The following is a 17,264-nucleotide window of genomic DNA, read 5'->3' on the forward strand; positions in this document are numbered from 1 at the left end:
ACTCATCATACATCTACTGCAGAAGAAAATGTAGCTTCTCAAAGGCTCCGCAGTGCCTTAAGAAAAATTAAACGAGACCACGCATGTTTGATTATGTCTTAAATTGATAATTATCTATGGTATACTTTTTCTTGCAGTTTTCCTAACATTAAATTGCTTTCTGTGTGGCATTTTCATTTCCTTTTGGGAAGCTGGAAAAGTTTGGCTTTAATTTTCCATACTTTAAAACTACCGCTTTCTTCCTTAGAATTCCCACAGCAAGAAAAACAGCACATTTGGCAATTTCTATCTAATCTGTTTCACATACAGAGATGAGTGTCATCTGCTATTATTATTTGCAGTGGAATACCCTGACCCAGAGTCCTATACGCTCTTGTGCACACATGGGGCTCCTGTGTGTAGTCGGCCTCTTCACTGTAAAGCAGACTCTCCAAGTGTCCCTATTTTCCAGGGGTGTCCCTGATTTAGGGAAGCCATCCCAGCTTCTGATTTGATCACAGAATGTCCCACTTTTCCTTAGGATGTCCCTATTTTCATTGGAGCAATGTTGGAGGTTATGGAGTTATCCAACCCCCAATCTGTCTGAAGGCAATCCTGTATAGGGAAGTTTTTTTAAAAAAAATTAAATGTTTCTTAATGTTTTATGTTTTTATATACAGTGGTACAGTGATACGCTTCAGGTTACATACGCTTCAGGTTACACACTCCCCTAACCTAGAAATAATGCTTCAGGTTAAGAACTTTGCTTCAGGATAAGAACAGAAATCAGGCTCCGGTGGCGTGGCAGCAGCAGGAGGCCCCATTAGCTAAAGTGGTGCTTCAGGTTAAGAACAGTTTCAGGTTAAGTACGGACCTCCGGAACGAATTAAGTACTTAACCCGAGGTACCACTGTATGTTGGAAGCTGCCCCAAATGCTGGAACAACCCAGTCAGATGTGTGGGGTATAAATAGTAAAATTATCATTATGGAATGGGACATCCCTATTTTCATCGGAGAAATGTTGGAGGGTATGTGTAAAGGAGATGATAGTTCAATATGTACAAAAGAATGCAGATAAAGGGCTCTATTAAAATGAATGGGGAAACTTTCAGAGATAAGCAGGTCTTTATGTGTTTCTACAGCAGAGCCTGTGCAACTGTGGCAAATCACCAGATGGAACAAAGGACTTTTAAAGAATAGGTACTAGTCCTACAAAATCACTTTCATCTTCATACCTAATGAAAAACCTTCAGTTAGTATCACACAAATAAGCCTTAATTTCATGTGCTCCCTTTTTTCTCCTGGTCCAGCATGGCTGAGAGGAGGAGATCAGAAGCATTCACTTTCATGTTCAACTAACTGCAGTATGCAATTATTTCCAAACCAGGACAGTCACTGTTTAGTTTTAACTATGGTTTGTCCAAGCAAGCCAACTTTAAACAGTGAGTTAATGGTCATGGCTTGTTCAGATAAACTGTACTTCACACTAATCTCAGATCCTGGTTTGAACAACCAATTTACCAAGACTAAGATTGTGTACTAGTTTCCCAGTTACGAGGACTTCACAAATGTATTTGCTGGGAAACTATGGTAACATGACTTGACCCATAGTGCCATCACCAGCCCAACAGTACTTCCTGCTACTCAGACCCAGAGCCATAGTAACCTGTAACTATGAGGTTATTTAGGCAAGACATAGCTGATCATCACCTTGTCCTGAAAGGAAATGCTGTAAGCTCTAAACAATTACTGATGCAGGAAGGAAGAGGCACAGATGGATGATGTCATGTCTTCCTCTCTGGAGGAAGAATAAAATTAGACAGTGCAGCTGTGCAGGGGCTGGTCATAGGATCTCTTTGGCATCATTCTGGACTTAGATGGAGGAAATTAAATGGCACAATGACCTATAATTGGCTGATTTTTTTTCCTTCAAAAAATTCATCTATGTTAGCCTTACAGTGTGTATTGTGTTCAGGAAAAGTGAATCAATGGGGCACTGTTCCCTCAAGTACTGCTGAGTCTTCCACCCCCCCTTCTTCCCCAACTTCCTTTGGGCTAGGAAACCTGTGCCTGGCCCACACTGAAAGTCCAGCTAGGGAACTGCATTGAATGCCAGTCTCACCATCCCTTATTGTTTAAGAGTGACATAAGGCTTACTACAAACATGTCCAATTTCCCAGGAAGAAGACAAGTGGGGGGGGGGGATGCTAAATCATTCTGGCTAAATTTAAAGCTACCATTTTTCATTGAGTCGTTACATAATAATTTGTATACAATGAAATCAACTTAGAATATTCTACACACAATTAGGCTCAGGGGGAACAAATTGGAAGCTACAAAATTTTTCAAATCAAATATTCTGTCATAAATAAGGCAAAGGCAGCAAGAGGAATGTTCAAGGTCGCATACTATTTTTATTATTATGGCAAAAACACTGGTCTCATTGATTTACTGTTCAGAGATATATTGCTCTGAAACAACAACAACAAAAAAGTTTCAGATATATCACACTGATCATAAACCCATCATCTCCCCACTTAGTGTCTTGTGACTGGCTTTAGATGGTCTGTTTTCACAATCTGATGACTAAGTCACATTGGTTACTGCAGCATCTCTGACTCACTGACCAGTACCAGTTTAAAACACAGCTTGGATCTCAGTTTGGATCAAAGCTGGTTTGGAGGAAAATGCAATAGTTCCTAAGAAATGGCAGGATGTGAATTGAGACCACAAATACTTAAAAACTCTACAAAGTAAGGGCCAAAAGCCTAGGTAAAAGGGGAAAAGGTTTAGACTGGCATCAAAAACTAGACAAAGAGGGCGCCAGGCATGGATCCCTTGTGAAAGCATTCCACAAGGAAGGAGCCATCAGCAAAAAAAGCCTGTTCTCTTGTTGCCGCCTTCCAGACGTTCTCTAGAGGGGACATATAGAGAAGGACCTCCAATGACAATAAAGGGGTCTGTTGTTGTTGTTTAGTCGTTCAGTCATGTCCGACTCTTCGTGACCCCATGGACCAGAGCACGCCAGGCACTTCTGTCTTCCACTGCCACCCGCAGTTTGGTCAGATTCATGTTTGTAGCTTCGAGGACACTGTCTAACCATCTCGTCCTCTGTCGTCCCCTTCTCCTTGTGCCCTCCATCTTTCCCAACATCAAGGTCTTTTCCAGTGAGTCTTCTCTTCTCATGAGGTGGCCAAAGTATTGGAGCCTCAGCTTCACAATCTGTCCTTCCAGTGAGCACTCAGGGCTGATTTCCTTAAGAATGGATGCGTTTGATCTTCTTGCAGTCCATGGGACTCTCAAGAGTCTCCTCCAGCACCATAATTCAAAAGCGTCAATTCTTCGGCGATCAGCCTTCTTTATGGTCCAGCTCTCACTTCCATACATCACTACTGGGAAAACCATAGCTTTTACTATACGGACCTTTGTTGGCAAGGTGATGTCTCTACTTTTTAGAATGCTATCTAGGTTTGCCATTGCTTTCCTCCCAAGAAGCAGGCGTCTCTTAATTTCGTGGCTGCTGTCACCATCTGCAGTGATCATGGAACCCAAGAAAGTAAAATCTCTCACTGCCTCCATTTCCTCCCCTTCTATTTGCCAGGAGGTGATGGGACCAGTGGCCATGATCTTCGTTTTTTTGATGTTGAGCTTCAGACCATATTTTGTGCTCTCCTCTTTCACCCTCAATAAAAGGTTTTTTAATTCCTCCTCACTTTCTGCCATCAAGGTTGTGTCATCTGCATATCTGAGGTTGTTGATATTTCTTCCAGCAATCTTAATTCCGGTTAGGGATTCATCCAGCCCAGCCTTTCGCATGATGAATTCTGCATATAAGTTAAATAAGCAGGGAGACAAAATACAGCCTTGTCGTACTCCTTTCCCAATTTTGAACCAGTCAGTTGTTCCATATCCAGTTCTAACTGTAGCTTCTTGTCCCACATAGAGATTTCTCAGGAGACAGATGAGGTGATCAGGCACTCCCATTTCTTTAAGAACTTGCCATAGTTTGCTGTGATCGACACAGTCAAAGGCTTTTGCATTGTCAATGAAGCAGAAGTAGATGTCTTTCTGGAACTCTCTAGCTTTCTCCATAATCCAGCGCATGTTTGCAATTTGGTCTCTGGTTCCCCTGCCTCTTCTAAATCCAGCTTGCACTTCTGGGAGTTCTCGGTCCACATACTGCTTGAGCCTTCCTTGAAGAATTTTAAGCATAACCTTGCTAGCGTGTGAAATGAGTGCAATTGTGCGGTAGTTGGAGCATTCTTTAGCACTGCCCTTCTTTGGGATTGGGATGTAGACTGACCTTCTCCAATCTTCTGGCCACTGCTGAGTTTTCCAAACTTGCTGGCATATTGAGTGTAGCACCTTAACAGCATCATCTTTTAAAATTTTAAATAGTTCAGCTGGAATACCATCACTTCCACTGGCCTTGTTATTTGCAATGCTTTCTAAGGCCCATTTGACTTCACTCTCCAAGATGTCTGGCTCAAGGTCAGCAACCACACTACCTGGGGTGTACGAGACATCCATATCTTTCTGGTATAATTCCTCTGTGTATTCTTGCCACCTCTTCTTGATGTCTTCTGCTTCTGTTAGGATAAAGGGGTCTAGATTGGTTCATATAGGGCAGGGGTGCCCAAACTTTTCTCAAAGAGGGCCAGATTTGATGAAAGGAACATGTGTGAGGGCTGAGCTTTTTTTAGGATTGAAGTTGTTGATTTTACCCCAGGACATATACTGCCACAGACTTTGGACATGCCTGATATAGGGAGAAGTGGTCATTAAGGTATTTGGGTCCTGAGCAGCATATGGTTTTATAGGTCAAAAACCAGCACTTGATTGATTCTGGAAACTAATTGGTAGCCAGTGCAGTCTGGCCAAGCTTGGTGTTATGTTCTCAGACTGCCTTTTTCTGGTGAACAATCTGGCTGCTCGATTTCTGAACCATCTTCAAATGCAGCCCCACAAACAACACACTGCAGTAATCTAACCTTTCAGTCAATACCATTGATATGTTATAATAATAATAATAATAATAATAATAATAATAATAATAATAATAATAATTTTATACTCCGTCCATCTGGCCGGGCCTCCCCAGCCCCTCTGGGCGGCTTCCAACAGGATATTAAAAACACAATAAAATTAAAAATTAAAAACTTCCCTAAACAGGGCTGCCTTCTGATGTCTTCTAAAAGTCAGATAATTGTTTATTTCCTTGACATCTGGTGAAAGGGCATTCCACAGGGTGGGTGCCACTACCGAGAAGGCCCTTTGCCTGGTTCCCCGAAATTGCATCATACTGATATTAAAAAGTGAATGTATATTTCGCAATAGCATCATTAGATTAAAATCCTTAACCTAATTCCTTGGTTCCAGGAAGCATCTCGTCATCTATTTTTTCTGGAATTAATATAACTGCTAAAACATGAGACATGGATACAGTTAAAACATTGAGGGGGAAACCCATGTCACTGCTGTGATACTGCATATACAATTCTTCCATCCAAAAGGAAACAATGGGTGGAGATAATTTCAGAACATTGGATCATGGCAGAAGTATTTATATACCTTGTTAAACCAAACACAAAGGTGCATGACTCATTTTAATTTTCCAAACTCCTGGATCTTAATTCTCAGAAGGAAATCCCATTGATCTGAATGGAATTCTTGTTCCGTCTAGAACTGTGAAGTTGAATTCAATTATGCGGCAATTAAGTGTGTGGTGATAGTACTCAGGGTAGTGATGGACATAATGAGACTTTTTACGATTTCGTAACAGCCAATGTACTGTTGCTATTATTACGGTAGCTGTTTTAAAGTGAAAGCCATGTGTCCCATGAATGATAATCACTGCAATTAGTTTGCTTCAGGCCAATAATCCTTCATTATGCTAGGCTTCAGCTGAAAGCATTACATCACTGAGGAATTGTTCATACAAGCAGTGAAAGGAAGTTGAGGTTTGGCTTTACCGTTACTGAAACCAAGATGAGTAATGAACTACTCTATAAACAAATCTTCTTTGTCAACAGAAAGAGCAAGACTTCCACTTTATCAATATAATCCAGCCAATATAATCCAGCCATCAGACTGTGTGTGTGTGTTTCCAATGGAAGAGAAAGTGGTTAAATCAAAACGACTCAAAACTGCTTAACTTTGGTTGAATTGTGCCCTGTGTGTGAGATTTTGTTTAGAGACACCATCAACACTATTCATCACTTAGCAAATACGATTACAATCTTTTTTCTTGGTGAAGTATGCATTTCCTTGCAAGTACTCAACCTTAGAAAAATATATTCTTAGTAAAGCTCTTGTTGGAATGAATGCTGGGCTAAGATATACTTTAAATAAGAAGGACTGCACAGATGATAACAGTGAAGGAAAGGAATTGGAACAAGGACTGTAGCTCAGTAGTTAAGCATCTGCCTTGTGTTCAGAAGGTCCTAAATTCAATCCAAGGTGTCCCCATGTAGGACTGGAAATGTCCCCTGGCTGAAACCCTGGAGAGTCTCTGCCAGTCAGAGTTGACACTACTGAACTAGGTGGACCAAATGGTCTGACTTAGTTTAAGGCAGCTTACTGTATTTCTGTGAATAACAATGTGTCTGTTTCCAAAAATTCCCCCAAGTGCAAAGTGGCCTCATTGTTGAAACCTCAAGGGGAAGTAAGAAAGGAGCCAAGATATCCATACTGCTGCACAATGCTTATAAGCCCTATTTTAATAAGGGAAAAGGTGAAGTTTAAATATCACTTGTCCAAAATGGACTGGATCTGAAAAATAGGCATGCAGCACAACCCTAAACGTGTTTATTCAAAAATAACTGCCATTGTGTTGTATGAGACGCAAAAGATTGCGACCTTCAGCAGTATAGTAGAACAACAAATTGTGGAAATAGTTAACTGCTCATCAATGTGACAATCTGTTTCTGCTTGGCCACTGCTGCTATAAACATCTTTATATTCCCACTGGTCCACTTGCCTACATCTCCATAAGGCAACCAGGATGATGCTCCTGTCCCTATCCCACTTGTGTATGAGTCAGGATTTCAAATGGCACAGCAAAGAGTAAATTGTTCATGCTAAGCTAATAGTTTACTGATGCACATGATTTCAAGCTTGTATTATATGTGCATTTTTAAATGGAGCATATGGGAAATTGTCTTATACTGTACTGAGGTTGCGTATACACTATACATTTAAGCACATTCAAAGTATGTGACTTAGCCAAAGAATCCTAGGATCTGCAGTTTACTCCACACAGAACTACAATTCCCAGCACCTTTAACAAACTACAGTTCCCAGGATTATTTGGAGGAAGCCATGTGCTTAATAATAATAATAATTTATTATTTGTACCCTCCCATCTGGCTGGGTTTCCCCAGCCACTCTGGGCGGCTTCCAACAAAGATGAAAAATACACTAAAATGTCACATATTAAAAACTTCCCTGAACAGGGTTGCCTTCAGATGTCTTCTGAATGTCAGGTAGTTGTTTATCGCTTTGACATCTGATGGGAGGGCGTTCCACAGGGCGGGCGCCACTACCGAGAAGGCCCTCTGCCTGGTTCCCTGTAACTTGGCCTCTCGCAGTGAGGGAACCGCCAGAAGGCCCTCGGAGCTGGACCTCAGTGTCCGGGCAGAACGATGGGGGTGGAGACGCTATTTCAGATATACTGGACCGAGGCCGTTTAGGGCTTTAAAGGTCAGCACCAACACTTTGAATTGTGCTCGGAAACGTACTTGGAGCCAATGTAGGTCTTTCAAGACCGGTGTTATATGGTCTCGGCGGCCGCTCCCAGTCACCAGTCTAGCTGCCGCATTCTGGATTAGTTGTAGTTTCCGGGTCACCTTCAAAGGTAGCCCCACGTAGAGCGCATTGCAGTAGTCCAAGCGGGAGATAACCAGAGCATGCACCACTCTGGCGAGACAGTCTGTAGGCAGATAGGGTCTCAGCCTATGTACCAGATGGAGCTGGTAAACAGCTGCCCTGGATACAGATTTGACCTGTGCCTCCATGGACAGCTGTGAGTCCAAAATGACTCCCAGGCTGCGCACCTGGTCCTTCAGGGGCACAGTTACCCCATTCAGGACCAGGGAATCATCCACACCTGCCCGCCTCCTGTCCCCCAAAAACAGTACTTCTGTCTTGTCAGGATTCAACCTCAATCTGTTAACCGCCATCCATCCTCCAACTGCCTCCAGACACTCACACAGGATCTTCACCGCCTTCACTGGTTCTGATTTAAAAGAGAGGTAGAGCTGGGTATCATCCACATACTGATGAACACCCAGCCCAAACCTCCTGATGATCACTCCCAGTGGCTGCATGTAAATGTTGAAAAGCATGGGGGAGAGGACAGAACCCTGAGGCACCCCACAAGTGAGAGCCCAGGGGTCTGAACACTCATCCCCCACCACCACTTTCTGAACACGGCCCAGGAGGAAGGAGCGGAACCACTGTATGACAGTGCCCCCAGCTCCCAGCCCCTCAAGACGGTCCAGAAGGATGTTATGGTCAATGGTATCAAACGCCACTGAGAGATCCAGCAAAACTAGGAAACAGCTCTCACCTTTGTCCCTAGCCCGCCGGAGATCATCAACCAGTGTGACCAAGGCAGTTTCATTCCCATGATGAGGCCTGAATCCCGACTGGAAGGGATCCAAATGGTTTGTATGCAGCTTCAGCCATACCCTTGGTTGATCTATCTCAGTATTATCTACACTGAGTGGCAATGGCTTTCTAGGGTTTCAGACAGCCAACATTCCCAGCCCTACCTAGATATGCTAGGAATTGAACCTGGAACCTTCTGCATGCAAAGCAGATGTTCTACCAACTGAGGATCAAGATATATTTTTTCTGATCTGCTGCTGATTTGCTGGCACTGTGATTATTAGATTTGTATCACAGATACTCTTCAACAACCCCATGAGTTGAGAGAGGTTAAGAGATTGTGACTTGTCCAGAATCATCTATTTAGCTTTCTAGCTGAACGGGAATTTGAACCCACCTATCTTGAGTCCACTGTGGCCAACCCAATACAGTTGGACTATGGTTAGGGATGATGAAATTTGTAGTTCAACCATTTCCAGAAGGCCATACATATCCTCTGTCTGCTTTAATCCTTATAGCAGACTAGCATGCCACACTGTTTGAAACTGTTATCCAGTCTAGCCATTTTTCCAAGCTTGCCAATTGCAATCAACCATTTATAACACTTGTGTCCAAGAGAGGAAAATGAGAGGAATGGTTACAATGGTCTTATCTAGAAACCACCATTAAGGGAGCAGAGTTCAATCTTTGCTTAGGACATTCTCTTTCTTTGCATCAAAATGTTGGTACAAGTCCAGCATTTCTGAGAGCCCTGTACAAATCCAATGGTTCATAATTGAATGAATATTCACTGTTGATATTTGGCCAAGTCCAGATGTAGTTGTAAATGTCTACAAACTGGTTATTTAAATATGTCAGGAAAAGAAATATTTCTGGCCAATCAAACCTGATTTGACAATTTATTGTGGAAACCTATCCTAGTTACAGAAAAACCATATGCACAGGTGCAAAATTAATTGCTGGCAACATAGGCAGCTTTAAGAAGGAGACAGAAAACAGGACATGTCTGCAATGATATGGCCACATGCCTGAACATATGAACAGGCTTTATTCAAGAGTCATACCATAGTCTGCTTGCACAGTCTTTACTCCTTCTTCCGGCACTGTGCCATTACAAGAAATCCTAGCGTCCTCACAAACCAGATAAAATATGTCAGTCCCAAAGTGCAAGATAATGTACTGCCATATGGCATAGACTACATTCCAATTATAGACGTGATAGCTTTATGAGAATTATTAAATAAAAACCTCCTCATTCCCAAGAACATTATTCAGATCCTGAACAGAAGGGATGAGAACTCTGTGGCCCTACAGATGTTGTTAAATTACAGCTCTCTTCATTTCTGCTCATTGGCCACACTGGGGCTGATGGGAGTTGGAGTCCAACCACATCTGGGGGATGCAGGTTAGCCACGCCTGCTATCCTACAAACAGAGGCTCTGTAATCATGTCAAGATTTTAACTTACTGATGAATGAAAGGATTCCAAATAAAGAAGGAAGGAAGTAGAGCAGAGAGGACTTGCGATAGGATGGTTTATAGCTGAAGAGTAACAACTTCCTGCTTCTTACTCAAGAATCCTGAGTTGTATGAGTCAAGCTTCTACACATATGTTTCTTAAACTTAGAAGTTAGTTCTGAGAAAAGTGAGGTTCCCGAGTTTATTTGTCTGACATATTTGTATCCCATAAGATTCAAGTGGTTTCCAGGCTTAAAGGAGGATCACAAGGCATAAACAATAAAGCCAAATTGCAACAATGATTAAAACATAAGCAATCAACTCTAATCGCCACAACATAAGCCAAAATGAATGGCCCATACAAGAATAAATTATGAATATTATAATGATTTGCGTGTCAAGACCCCGTGACCCCACAGTTCCCTAGGGGCGGTGAATAACCACACAGGACAACATCATTTTGGGTTTGGGGCTTGAATATGGCCACAGCTTTATTGGTTACAGTAGAGAATGGTTTGGCATTGGGTAAAAACATTGCTATTCCACTCCAACCCATCTGCTGGGAGTGCATCTAAGGGTAAACCACAACCAATGGGAGGACGATGCCATATGACTTACAACAAATAGTGGTACTCCCCGCAGAGTCCCCATTGAAGGAGTGGTATGGCCCTAGCCCCTGCCTGGGTATTGGTGAGAATGCCTTCCCACTCTTCCCAGATCCTTTTAACATGATATCCGGTGCCAATTTGCCAAATGGAAAAATTCCTGCCCGGCCCTGCCCGGCCCTGAGTACAGTGGCTGACTTGGTCCATAGCAAGGTCAAAGCACAAGTAAAATCAAACAGATTAAGGGAGGGTGGGCAGAAGATCCGACGAAAAAGGCAGGAAGGCTTCAATTTCACAACCCCTGGGAGTGAGCCGAAGCAGCCCCATTGAAGATGGTCAGTTGACTTTAAAATGTGACCCAAACAAAATTAAGTTCCAATCCTAAATTTGATTTATGTCCTACAGTGTGTTATATGATTTGCATCAGCACAGGGTGAATGTACTATTCATTTGTCACTACCTGTAACCAATTTCAAATATATAAAATCACTTTGTACATTTGACCTCTTTGTTCTTTTTTGCCAGATGTTATAAGGTATCAGGAGTCTCAAGCCAAGGAGTTTAAACTCTACTCTACCAAACTTTTACCAGAGGAAGAAACTATTTGACTGCTTTTCTGCTGTTCTCCAATACCGATACTGAAGATGCCAGAACATTGCATTGTAACTACCAGCTAATTAGGAGTCAGGTGACACACACGCGGCCAATAGCATTCCACCTGCTCCTATAAATCAGATTCAGTCTTGTCACTCAGGTTTGGACTAATTGCCTGCTTTTGTCCAAACTGCTATCCATGACAAAGCTGCCTCTTCTCTCCATCTAGGCTGCTAGTCCTGACAAAGAGTAGACAATGGTCTTTACATGAAATGTGGAAACCAGTCTAAGATTTCTAGTCCTCACTGAGAGTTTGCTAAAGGACTCTCAGGAGTTATAGTGTCTGCTTTCCAAACCCTAAATTGAATTAAAAGCTAATATTTAGCTGTATTACAGTAACTTATAACTTCAAAACTAGATATTCTGGGAAACTGCTTATTGGAAACAACCATTAAAAAAACAAAGCATACAGTACTGGGAATTCTGTGTTTTCCTTGAAATAGCCACACTAAGAGAGTAGTCAAAGTAGAAAATCAACGTATCTGGAATTGCTATTACGCGGGATTTGTGTACAATATATATGTCCTTCAGAATAAAGAGTATTATATTACTTCTAAAGAAAATGTTCCACAGTTTTGAGCTGTTAAGCAGGCCTCCTTCAGGCAATACAGGTGGTTACTGGGAGATGTGTCAACTGCTCTAAGTTTTGTAGATTTCTTACTGAGCAAAGTGTTCTCAATATACGTAGCATGGCAGCCAAATAAGAGGTGTGTCTTCCTGTCATTTTTATAGAGTTATGCTTGCCTGCATCACAACTTTGAGACACTTCAGTGTGTACAGCTGGCCTACACAAATCTTTCACCTATGATCCCTGACTCCCCCCCCCCCCCGCCCCAAATGGAGGCACAAAGCAATAATCAAGTATAAGGGCCCAAACTGCAAGACCATTAACTCTGAACCATAACTTCCACTTAGGCACACTATAACTGGAAGAGATAGTTGAGAACCATTCTGCATTCTTAACTTGGGTAACACCACCTGGCCTGGAAGCACTAGATCAACTAGACCATCTTGACCGGTGCCTATCACAGCCATTGGGGAGTGGCTGTCTTTTCCATTACATTCCTGTCTGTCAGCATTTGATGGGCTAAAAGCTCCAGCACCTAAGGGCAGCCGCCTTTCCATATCCCCTGTATGTGTGTGCTGATCAGGATAACCTCTACCTGCCCCACACGACTTGCCAGTTGTCATCTGAGCAGAAATTCAAGCAACAAGCTAGCCAAATCAATAGCTGTCCCAATCATATGGCATAAGAGTATACAGTGGTACCTCAGGTTACAGACACTTCAGGTTACAGACTCCGCTAACCCAGAAATAGTAACTGAGGTTAAGAAATTTGCTTCAGGATGAGAACAGAAATCGTGCAGTGGCAGTGGGAGGCCCCATTAGCTAAAGTGGTACCTCAGGTTAAGAACAGTTTCAGGTTAAGAACAGACCCCCAGAACGAATTAAGTTCTTAACCTGAAGTACCACTGTAGAGTCAATGGGGGGGGGGGAATGTGGCAGTGGCAGCAAAAGGGAGGAATGAGAGGTGGAGTCTTATCTGTGTTCCGCTTCTTCCTTTGTGATGCTGGTGTGCTCCCATACATGTGTCCTCACTACAGTAAGTGTACCTTCACTTCAAAGGTGCTCCCAGCTGGAAGCTGAAAGAACGTCCCTTGGCTTTGATCTGCCTCTGTCCAGATACCCAGAACATCATCGGTATACATGCTATCACATTATTTATTTAGACATTTCTGTACCTTCCTTCAACATATGGTTAAAGGGTGGTACCTCCTATAATTCCATCAGAATCTTCTATTATCCTGGGGGGGGGGGGGAGCACCCACATGCTCCATAAAAGCAGCTATCCTCTATGCTCAGTTCCATACTCCTTGACCAGAAGGGCCGAAACTCTTCTACCTGATTCTGTTTGGGCCATTCTTATAAGATGTGATGCATTACCCTTGACACCATTATCATTGCCACTGTTTTCTTATTTAATATAAGGCAGGGTTACTCACTTTTGTATGCCCAGAATAGGCTGTTTATTGATCAACACAAATGCATAGGAAAATGAAAGTAACCACAAGAATAAGGCAAAGAACTGAGTCTTAGAACCAACCCATAATATCCAGAAACATTGTTTATTGTTACCCATTACTACTACAACATTGTTATCATTGCTGCAAAGCAAACACATAGCATATAATAGCAATGGCTACTACAGTGGTACCTCAGTTTTCGAACATCTCTGTTGATGAACATTTCAGTTTTTGAACACCGTAAACCCGGAAGTAAATGCTTTGGTTTTCGAACACGCCTCGGAAGTCGAACATGCCATGCAGCTTCCGCTGAGTGCAAGATCCCGAGGACTAGCTGTTGGCTATTGAGTTTTCGGTTTTCGAACATTTTAGAATTGAACGGTCTTCCAGAATGGATTACGTTCAAAAACTGAGGTACCACTGTATATAAAACTGACCTTAAACAAAGTAACCTCCTCACCTCCAAAAGCCTGGCAAAATTAGATACAAAATATATTGCATAGCTGAACTATATCTGTTATACTGAAGGGGGGGAAAGGAAATATTGGAAACAGTAATAATAATCTCATTTATATATTGCTCTTCATTTAAAGAAATCACAGAGTGGTTTACAGCAAAAAACAATAAAACAAAACAGTATCTAAATAATATATACAATGTAAGCAATGTAAATGTCTGCATTAAAACCCAAGTAAGGAAAAAAACCACCCTCTCAAAGCAATGGCTACTGTGGTACATTCTGAGGTCATCATAATGGTCATAAGATCTCTCTTCCTTGGGTTACACACCAGCATGTTGGCCCCATTATGTGTTAACTAAAACTCAGTTCCAATGAAGTCAAATTTATAGCAGCTTATACAAATTAAGAGGATTTTTCTCAGGGAAGAAAATGGCTTTATTTTTGCTTCAGGTGGATTTCCCAGTAGCATTGTCCTCATACAATGAGCATCACAAATGGAAATGTGAAACTGTGTGAACAATTGAAATTTACAGACACCTACTCCACACCCCACCTCTGTTAATGAAAAGGAAAATCTCACCTTACTTCTTTCCACGATGATTCATATTCTGCTTAGTTTCTGAATGCCAATGCCTGTTATTAAGAACAGAACACCTATTGTAATTGTCCTTTCTCCAAGATGAGTAAATTATCTGTTAAGGATTCTTATGCTTGGTAGTCATTAGTTATTAATTCCTGGGATATATAATTAACAGTCATCCCAATTCCTCATCTCAGGTCAAGACAGTAAGTGTTATGTAGTGGTTAGAATTTCAGACAAGGACCTGGAAGATCCCTACTCAGCCGTGTAGCTCAGTGGGTGACCTGGGCCAGACACTCACTCTCAAATTAACGTACCTCACAGGGTTGTGGTGAGGATAAAAACAGGGGGAGCACTATGTATGCCACCTTGACTTCCTTGGAGGAAAGATATAAATGTAATAAAATAAATAAGTCTCCTTCTCCCTGTTTGGAATCACATGATATAATAATAATATAGCCATTGTACTGTGACTTGCGGAACTTGCCTATAAGGAAAAAATAACTACAGCACACATTCCTACTTCAAAAATTATCTGTATGAATCTTAACACAGAATGGGATGGCTCAGTAGAAGGGCCAGATGAGACCCCTCTCTGAGTGTTGGACTGGCATAGGATCCAGTGAATCTTCGGCTGACTCAGATCCTCCACAGCAGCCTGCCTCCGCTCCCACAATGTCTGATCTTTGGCAGCAGTAAACTATTTTGGACCTTAAGTTGTCTCTGTGTGGTGACTGGAACTGGGTGCAACTTCTGTAACAGAAAGATCTCACCTCATATTTCTAACAGTATTAGCTACTATTGTTTGTTTAGTCCACAATGTAAATAATTACATTGTTTTCTGAAATAGTTTTGGCATTTTCCTTCCATTGAAATATTTTATGTAGTTAATGACATTACAGTGGTACCTTGGTTTACGAACTTAATCCATTCAAGAAGTCCATCTTAAACCAAAGTGTTCTTAAACTAAGGTGTGCTTTCCCATAGCAGCGGGGGACTCAAAATAGAACACACACACAACAGGAAGCGAAACATGTTCTGCTTCCAAGGCAAAGTTCACAAACCAAAACTCCTACTTCCGGGTTTGCAGCGTTCTTAATCCAAGTTGTTCATAAACTAAGCTGTTCTTAAGCCAATGTACCACTGTAGTTTCAGTCAGAGTGCATAGCGAGATGAGCAACACACGTTTTAGTGAAAGCCAAACAGAAACACAAGTGGTTGAGACAAACACAGGACAGGATGGAAATAGCTGCCTCCTTACATCCCTGTTAATGGGACTTGTGTCCACTGGTGAAGGCCTACAGAGAGAGGTCCATGGTTCATCCAACCCCCCAACAGCATTCAACATGGGCAGATCTAAGGCTATATTTTCAACAGGTAGTCTTGGCAAATTGTACAGAACATGAGGCAAGTGGCCCCCTGATGTAAGCAAGTGTAGGATACACCATTTAAAAAGCTCAACACTGGCTGCTCCTTCTCCCCAACAAATCCTAACCCCAAGCTAGAACAGGACTTCAGTATATGAGTAGAAGAGTTTCAAGTCTTTCCTCCTTGCATCTGTTTCCTTGCAACCCAGCCAGGTGGTGGGTGAGGTATTATTATTATTATTATTATTATTATTATTATTATTATTATTATTTCCAACCCAAATCACTTGCCTGACTGCTCCTGGCCACAAATAGCCACAAATGGTTAACTAGGTGGTAAACCTCTGTCTGGACATTTCTGTTTTCAGGTAGAAACACACACAACTTTCTATGGCTCTCCTGTACACAGCCATTACCCTGCATCTGGGGAACTCGATAACAGGGAACTTAACCTCTTCCCTAACAAGCTAGATTTCTGGGTAGAGGAATGTCCACCCCCTCCCACTACCTCAGCCAAAAAAAACCCCAATTCCATTCTGTCTGAAGTTTTGCACAATATTCCTGGGGGGGATCATCAGGAAAGCTGCAAGGAATTCTGTAAGGGCCATGCCCAGTTAAAAGCAGGGATCCAAATAACCAACAGAATTCTTATGCATTGTCATTTTGTCTTTTATTATAGTTATTTTGTGTTGGAGATTGTTAGATGCTTGTGCATCCCATCGGTCTCCTAGCCAACTAAAGAAAACTGAACTGGGCCTGTCCCATCCAGACATTTGTATCTCCCATATATGTTTTTGTCCTTGAATAATCAACTGCCAAGTGGTGTAGCACCAGTGATGTAGCACCAATGTTTTCCCCTTTCCCCAAAAAATAATTGGGCGAGGGGGGCAGAAACACTTTAAAAGAGAATAGTTTCAATCTCTAATTCCTAAAAGTCCACTTTGTTTTTATTATACTGGGTGTAGACTATGAAAGTGACAGTACAGACAGTAAAAATAGATATTTCCAGATACATGGAGCACATGGTTTCCCCGTTTCATAAAATGAATTATGGCATAGTAGGAAAAAGGATCATAAATCTTTTGAGGTTTGTTTTTCCTGATACGTATATTTGGCAATAACCTGTGTCATGATGCTTCAAGTTTCATACCCTGTGTTTTGTTTTGTCTGCTTGTTGTGTAACAACATTGCAAAACTGGCCATGGGTGTCAATGTGGCTTTTGCTCTGTGGATTAAGTGTACCCTGCTCCATCGAGGCATACTTGCTGCTACTGCTTGTTTCACATCCCCCTGTAACTAGGTGGAGACATTGTTTTTAATGTCACAATCTTTAAACTTCAAGCTTAAAGGGTGGTATTCAACCAAGTTTTGCTCAGAGTAAACCCACTGAAATTAATGAACATGACTAAAATAGGTCCATTATAGACCTACCCTGAGTAATACTTAGTTGCATACCTCCCAAAGATTTTAACTCCAAGAGCCACTGAGATAAAGTGCAAACATAAATGTTATAACCCGACCAAAATT

The sequence above is a fragment of the Podarcis tiliguerta genome (genome assembly GCF_965153285.1).
Source record: "Podarcis tiliguerta genome assembly, chromosome: 4".
Classification (NCBI taxonomy): domain Eukaryota; kingdom Metazoa; phylum Chordata; class Lepidosauria; order Squamata; family Lacertidae; genus Podarcis; species Podarcis tiliguerta.